Raw genomic sequence first — 8860 nt, 5'->3', positions numbered from 1 at the left:
CACAGCTCCCCAAACCCCATCTGGCTCAGATGAGGGAGAGACCAGAAATATCTGGAGAGACTTTCTGGAGGAGGTGGTATTCTGAATCCTGTGAGGTAAGAGAAAAAATATTTATGTGTTTCCCAGTTCCTGGCACAGAGTCTTAAAACCCTTATAATTACCCACATGATAAGAGCACTAGGAGCATCTTTTGTTCTAATATTTGGTCTTTGACCCCGGTTTCTGACACAGAATGCCTAAATCCTTTGGAATTTCCTGGGTGGATAGCAATGCTTTGGCTGTAATAAGGTGGCTCTTGAATGAGATGGCTGGATGGCATCACCGACTCGATGGACATGAGTCTGAGTGAACTCCGGGAGTTGGTGATGGACAGGGAGGCCTGGCGTGCTGTGATTCATGGGGTCGCAAAGAGTCAGACACGACTGAGCGACTGAACTGGTAGGTTCTTGGGTGGGGGCTGGTCTCTGGAAAGACCAAGCCAAGATTAGAAACTTGGGATTTTCAGCCCCACTTCACATTCTCCAGAGAGAGAAGAGGGGAAATGTAGTTGATGATCACCCAGCTGTGCTAGTGGTAAAGAATCCACCTGCCAACCCAGGAGACACCAGAGACTCAGGTTTGATCCCTGGATCAGGAAGATCCCCTGGAGAAGGAAATGGCAACCCACTCCAGTATTCTTGCCTGGAGAATTCCATGGACAGAGGAGCCTGGCAGGCTATGGTCTATGGGGTCACAAAGAGTCAGACATGACTGAGCACACATGCATAATAAACTAGTAAAGAAACTGTCCCTGAGGTCTGTGAGCCACTGCAGCAAATTAGTTGAACCTCCTTCAATTTATATTCAGTCAGTCAGCAGCATAGGTGGCAACATGGATTTGCAAATTGGCCTCTAAAGTGAAGTGGGAGAGACTTCCCTGGTGGCTCAGTGATAAAGAATCCACTTTCCAATGCAGGGGGTGGTAAATGCAGGGGACACAGGTTTGATCCCTGACCTGGGAGGATCCCACATGCCATGAGGCAACTAAGCCCATGAACCACAACTCCTGAGCCCACACACTAGAGCCCCAGAGCTGCAACTGAAGCCTGAGCACCCTAGAGCCTGTGCTCACAATAAAAGAAACCACTGCAATGAGAAGGCCCCATTTGCCGCAACTAGAGAAAGCCCATGTGCAGCAGTGAAGATCCAGCACAGTCATAAGTATATCTTTTTTAAGTCTAAAAAAATTAAAAATTAAAAAAATATATATAGTGGGGTAGAAGGAACTTCCCTGAAGGTCCAGTGGTTAAGACTCCATGCTTCCACAGCAGAGGGCATGGGTTTGAACCAAGGTTGGGGAACTAGATCCTGCATGCTGCATGGTGAGAGAGAGAAAGACAGAAAAAGAGAGACAAAGGAAGAAAGAAAGAGAGAAGGGGGAGGGAGGGAGGGAGGAAAAAAGAAAGTGGGGTAGGAGGGGACAGCCTTGTGGGACTAAGCCCTAACCTGTGGCATCTGACGTTATCTCTAGGTAGACAGTGTCAGAACTGGATGAAATTCCATGTAGGACAACCAGCTGGTGTCACAAATTTACTTGATGTCGGGGGGTGGGGCCGAGCCCACACATCTGGTGTCAGGAGTGCTGTGAGTGTGACAGAAGTGTGAGAGCAAAGGAAACACACCGGAGAAGCGGGTTTTCCTTGCACAGTTCCAAGATACAAGATATAGGCAGGAGGTTAGCATCGCTCACAGTATCAAGGGGTCGGGAGGGAAGATGAAGTTGCTAAACAGAGAGGGACATCCTAAGACATACAGAAGAGGAGGGTGACAGCAAGAGCAACCTTTGCTACTTCACACGGCCTGACCTTTCCAACAATCAGAGATGTCCCCAAATGGAGCCAACAACCTAGGCAAGCAATAAGGATGATACTGCTAATGATTCCTTATCTGTTCAGAGGACTTCAGAGTTTACAAGTGTTTTCACATACGTAACCTCGCTGATTCTGTGACAGTTCTGTAATGTAGGAAAGGGCAAGTATTCTTTCCCTATTTTATACCTGAGGTAGCAGAGACTCAGCCATTAGGTTCAACTCAAGTCCGTTCAGCTGAAGTTCAGAGTTCATTTGAGGCTCTGATAACTCCATTCTTGAAGCACAGGTTGAGAGCAGTAGGGCTGCATGTTGGATTGTCACGGGGGGTCGGGGGGGAGGGAATGTGAACCACAGTAGAAGAACATGATGGAATCTGTGCACTTTATGACTTCATGATCTTGGTTCAATCTTTTTTTACAAAGCTTTTTTATGGTAGTTAAATATATCTGACATGAAATGCATCACTTTAATCATTTTTAAGTGTACAGTTCAGTGGCAGTAAGTACACTCACAAGATAGTGCAGCCATCATCACCATCCACCTCCAGAACTTTTTATCATCCCAAACTGAAGCTCTGTCCCCCTCCCCAGCCCATGGCAACCACCATCCTACTTTCCGTCTCTATGGATTTAACTATCCCAGGTACGCTATATAAGTGGTTCCATTCAGTTCAGTCACTCCATCGTGTCCGACTCTTTCTGACCTCATGCAGCACGCCAGGCCTCCCTGTCCATCACCAACTCCCAGAGTTTACCCAAACTCATGTCCATTGAGTTGGTGATACCATCCAACCATCTCATCCTCTGTCATCCCCTTCTCCTCCTGCCCTCAATCTTTCCCAGCATCAGGGTCTTTTCAAATGAGTCAGCTCTTCACATTAAGTGGCCAAAGTATTAGAGTTTCAGCTTCAGCAACAGTCCTTCCAATGAACACCAGGAGTGATCTCCTTTAGGATGGACTGGTTGGATCTCCTTGCAGTCCAAGGGACTCTCAAGAGTCTTCTCTAACACCACACTTCAAAAGCATCAATTCTTCGGTGATCAGCTTTCTTTACAGTCTAACTCTCACATCTTTATATGACTACAGGAAAAACCATAGCCTTGACTAGATGGACATTTGTTGGCAAAGTAATGCCTCTGCTTTTTAATATGTTGTCTAGGTTGGTCATAACTTTCCTTCCAAGGAGTAAGCGTCTTTTAATTTCATGGCTGCAATCAGCATCTGCAGTGATTTTGGAGCCCCAAAAAATAAAGTCTGACACTGTTTCCACTGTTTCCCCATCTATTTCCCATGAAGTGATGGGACTGGATGCCATGATCTTAGTTTTCTAAATGTTGAGGTTTCAGTTCAGTTCGGTTCAGTTCAGTCGCTCCGTCGTGTCCGACTCTTTGCAACCCCATGAATCACAGCATGCCAGGCCTCCCTGTCCATCACCAACTCCCGGAGTTCACTCAAACTCATGTCCATCGAGTCGGTGATGCCATCCAGCCATCTCATTCTCTGTCGTCCAGTCTCCTCCCACCCCCAATCCCTCCCAGCATCAGACTCTTTTCCAGTGAGTCAACTCGTCACATGAGGTGGCCAAAGTATTGGAGTTTCAGCTTTAGCATCAGTCCTTCCAATGAACACCCAGGATTGACCTCCTTTAGAATGGACTGGTTGGATCTCCTTGCAGTCCAAGGGACTCTCAAGAGTCTTCTCCAACACCATAGTTCAAAAGCATCAATTCTTTGGTGATCAGCTTTCTTCACAGTCCAACTCTCACATCCATACATGACCACGGGAAAAACCATAGCCTTGACAAGACGGACCTTGGTTGGCAAAGTAATGTCTCTGCTTTTTAATATGCTGTCTAGGTTGGTCATAACTTTCCTTCCAAGGAGCAAGCATCTTTTAATTTCATGGCTGCAATCAGCATCTGCAGTGATTTTGGAGCCCAAAAAAATAAAGTCTGATACTGTTTCCACTGTTTCCCCATCTATTTCCCATGAAGTGATGGGACCAGATGCCATGATCTTCGTTTTCTCAATGTTGAGCTTCAAGCCAACCTTTTCACTCTCCTCTTTCACCTTCATCAAGAGGCTTTTGAGTTCCTCTTCACTTTCTGCCATAAGGGTGGTGTCATCTGCATATCTGAGGTTATTGATATTTCTCCCAGCAATCTTGATTCCAGCTTGTGCTTCATCCAGCCCAGCGTTCCTCATGATGTACTCTGAATATAAATTAAATAAGCAGGGTGACAATATACAACCTTGAAGTACTCCTTTTCCTATTTGGAACCAGTCTGTTGTTCCATGTCCAGTTCTAACTGCTGCTTCCTGACCTGCATACAGGTTTCTCAAGAGGCAGGTCAGTTGGTCTGGGATTCCCATCTCTTTCAGAATGTTCCACAGTTTATTGTGATCCACACAGTCAAAGGCTTTGGCATAGTCAATGAAGCAGAAATAGATGCTTTTCTGGAACTCTCTTGCTTTCTCCATGATCCAGCGGATGTTGGCAATTTGATCTCTGGTGCCTCTGCCTTTTCTAAAACCTGCTTGAACATCTGGAAGTTCAGGGTTCACATATTGCTGAAGCCTGGCTTGGAAAATTTTGAGCATGACGTTACTAGCGTGTGAGATGAGTGCAATTGTGCGGTAGTTTGAGCATTCTTTGGCATTCCCTTTCTTTGGGATTGGAATGAAGACTGACCTTTTCCAGTCCTGTGGCCACTGCTGAGTTTTCCAAATTTGCTGGCATATTGAGTGCAGCACTTTCACAGCATCATCTTTCAGGACTTGAAATAGCTCAATTGGAATTCCATCACCTCCACTAGCTTTGTTCATAGTGATGCTCTCTAAGGCCCACTTGACTTCACATTCCAAGATGTCTGGTTCCAGATGAGTGATCACGCCATTGTGATTATCTTCGCCATGAAGATCTTTTTGTACAGTTCTTCTGTGTATTCTTGCCACCTCTTCTTAATATCTTCTGCTTCCGTTAGGTCCATTTCTATCCTTTATCGAGCCCAGCATTGCATGAAATGTTCCCTTGATATCTCTAATTTTCTTGAAAAGATCTCTTGTTTTTCCTATTCTGTTTTCCTCTATTTCTTTGCATTGATCACTGAGGAAGGCTTTCTTATCTCTCCTTGCTATTCTTTGGAACTCTGCATTCAGATGCTTATATCTCTCCTTTTCTCCTTTGCTTTTCGCTTCTCTTCTTTTCACAACTATTTGTAAGGCCTCCTCAGACAGCCATTTTGCTTTTTTGCATTTCTTTTCTATGGGGATGGTCTTGGTCCCTGTCTCCTGTACAATGTCATGAACCTCTGTCCAGAGTTCATCAGGCACTCTATCTGTCAGATCTAGTCCCTTAAATCTATTTCTTACTTCCACTGTATAATCATAAGGGATTTGATTTAGGTCATATCTGAATGGTGCTTCATCTAGCCTAGCCTTTCTCCTGATGTACTCTGCATAGAAATTAAATAAGCAAGGTGACAATACACAGCTTTGATGTACTCCTTTTCCTGTTTGGAATGAAAGAATATTTGTCCTTTGGTGTCTGGCTTATTCCACTTGACAAAATGTTTTTAAGTTTCATTTGTATCATAACATTTATCAGAATTTCCTTCTTTTAGAAGGCTGAATAATATTTCACTGATGTATTGTAACTGTGGCTCAGATCATGAAATCCTTATTGCCAAATTCAGACTTACATTGAAGAAAGTGGGGAAAACTGCTAGACCATTCAGGTATGACCTAAATCAAATCCCTTATGATCATACAGTGGAAGTGACAAATAGATTAAAGGGACTAGATCTGACAGACAGAGTGCCTGATGAACTATGGACAGAGGTTCATGACATTATACAAGAGACAGGGATCAAGACCATCCCCAAGAAAGAAATGCAAAAAAGCAAAATGGCTGTCTGAGGAGGCCTTACAAATATCTGTGAAAAGAAGAGAAGCAAAAAACAAAGGAGTGAAGGAAAGATATACCCATTTGAATGCAGAGTTCCAAAGAATAGCAAGGAGAAGTGATCAGTGCAAAGAAATAGAGGAAAACAACAGAATGGGAAAGACTTAGAGATTTCTTCAAGATGATTACAGATACCAAGGGAAAATTTCATGCAAAGATGGGCACAATAAAGTACAGAAATGGTATGGACCTAACAGAAGCAGAAGATATTAAGAAGAGATGGCAAGCATACACAGAAGAACTGTACAAAAAAGATTTTCATGACCCAGATAATCACGATGATGTGATCATTCACCTAGAGCCAGACATCCTGGAATGTGAAGTCAAGTGGGCCTTAGGAAGCATCACTATTAACAAAGCTAGTGGAAGTGATGGAATTCCAATCGAGCTATTTCAAATCCTGAAAGATGATGCTGTGAAAGTGCTGCACTCAATATGCCAGCAAATTTGGAAAACTCAGCAGTGGCCACAGGACTGGAAAAGGTCAGTCTTCATTCCAACTCCAAAGAAAGGGAATGCCAAAGAATGCTCAAACTACCGCACAATTGCACTCATTTCACACACTAGTAAAGTCATGCTCAAAATTCTCCAAGCCAGGCTTCAGTAATACATGAACCCTGAACTTCCAGATGTTTAAGCAGGTTTTAGAAAAGGCAGAGGAACCAGAGATCAAATTGCCAACATTCGCTGGATCATTGAAAAAGCAAGAGAGTTCCAGAAAAACATCTATTTCTGCTTTATTCACTATGCCAAAGCCTTTGACTGTGTGGATCACAACAAACTGTGGGAAATTCTGAAAGAGATGGGAATCCCAGACCACCTGACCTGCCTCTTGAGAAACCTGTATGCAGGTCAGTAAGCAACAGTTAGAACTGGACACGGAACAACAGACTGGTTTCAAATTGGGAAAGGAGGATGTCAAGGCTGTATATTGTCACCCTGCTTTTTTAATTTATATGCAGAGTACATCATGAGAAACGCTGGGCTGGATGAAGCACAAGCTGGAATCAAGATTGCTGGGAGAAATATCAATAATCTCAGATATGCAGATGACACCACTCTTATGGCAGAAAGTGAAGTAGAACTAAAGAGCCTCTTGATGAAAGTGAAAGAGGAGAGTGAAAAAGTTGACTTAAAACTCAATATTCACAAACCTAAGATCATGGCATCCAGTCCCATCACTTCATGGCAAATAGATGGGGAAACAGTGGAAACAGTGGCAGACTTTATTTTGGGGGGCTCCAAAATCACTGCAGATGGTGACTGCAGCCATGAAATTAAAAGACACATACTCCTTGGAAGGAAAGTTATGTCTTTCAACCTTTATGTTGAAACTTATATCTTTCAAGTTATGTCTACAATCTAGACAGCATATTAAAAAGCAGAGATATTACTTTGCCAACAAAGGTCCAACTAGTCAAGGCTATGGTTTTTTCTGTAGTCATGTATGGATGTGAGAGTTGGACTATAAAGAAAGCTGAGCGCCAAAGAATTGATGCTTTTGAACTGTGGTGCTGGAGAAGACTCTTGAGAGTCCCTCGGACTGCAAGAAGATCCAACCAGTCCATCCTAAAGGAGATCAGTCCTGGTGTTCATTGGAAGGATGATGCTGAAGCTGAAACTCCAATATTTTGGCCACCTCATGCGATGAGCTGCCTCATTTGAAAAGACCCTGATGCTGGGAAAGTTTGAAGGCGGGAGGAGAAGGGCATAACAGAGGATGAGATGGTCACCGACTCGATGGACATGAGTTTGGGTAAACTCCGGGAGCTGGTGATGGACAGGGAGGCTTAGTGTGCTGTGGTCAATGGGGTCGCAGAATCGGACACGGCTGAGTGACTGAACTGTGTATATTAGATACCACATTGTCTGTGTTCATTCCCAGTTGTTGTGGTTCAATCTTGCTGACAAAAGGAGGAGCCTGTTTCTCCAGAAATATTTCCCCCTTTAGGCTGCCGGCTCCAAGAGCACACTGCCAGCATCCTTGCTCTTTACCCCAGGGAGGCTCTCCCCATGCAATGGGGTTATTTGCACAGGAAATTACCACCTTGAAATCAGATCCCATTATGAGAACAGTGGTAGTTTCCAGTCTTCTAGAAGACAGTATTGTGTCTTTCCTTGAGGAACAGGAATGGCAAAATGCTCCAGGTCCTCCTGCTGCCCCAAACCAAGAAATGTAACTTGGCCACCTGAGTTTCCTGGGGAGAGGGAGAGAGAGGTGGCCGATGGGGACAGTCACCACTTCTACCTTGTTCCCTCACGCAGTCTCCCAAGATGCCCTTGTCCCTCTCAGTCATTGCCAACTAGAAGCTGACCAGGGCAGGGTGGTGTGGCCACCTGTTGGGAACCAGGGGTGGTGCAGCCTTGGGGCCCAGAGAGAGCCCCATCCTTTCCTTGCTTGCTGTCACAAGTACCAGGCAGCAACATGCCTGCTTCAACTCTGCCACCAGGAAAGGAAAGGTTTGCAAGCTGAAACCACTGCAGGAAAAGCTAGATAAAAACCAAAAACAGAACAAAGGCAGCCCCTACATCCAGACAGAACTTTAGTCAGCATTAAGAAGTAATGAGGACTTCCCTGATGGGCCAGTGGTTAAGAATCTGCCTGCCAATGCCAGGGACACAGGATCGATCCCTGGTCTGGGAAGATTCTACCTGCCACAGGGCAACTAAACCCATGCACGACAACTACTGAGACTGCGCTCTGCAACAAGAGAAGCCACCACAACGAGAAGTCTGGGTCCCACAACTAGAGAAAGCCCACACAGCAACAAAGGCCCAGTGCAACCAAAAATTAAAAAAATAAATTTCTAAAAAAATAAAAAGAAGTGAGCTATCAAGTCATGAAAAGACACAGAGGAATTTAAATGCAGATGACTAAGAGAAAGAATGGAGAAGGAAATGGCAACCCACTCCAGTACTCTTGCCTGGAAAATCCCATGGACGGAGGAGCCTGGTAGGCTACAGTCCATGGGGTCACAAAAAGTCGGACATGACTGAGCGACATCACTTTCACTTTCAAGAGAAAGAAGCTCAAAAGGCTACATACA

This window comes from Moschus berezovskii, chromosome 11, assembly GCF_049115385.1.
Source record: "Moschus berezovskii isolate FMDL1 chromosome 11, NW_MosBer_1.0, whole genome shotgun sequence".
NCBI lineage: Eukaryota > Metazoa > Chordata > Mammalia > Artiodactyla > Moschidae > Moschus > Moschus berezovskii.
The sequence above is the reverse complement of the archived record's forward strand: the minus strand, read 5'-3'. Positions refer to the sequence as shown.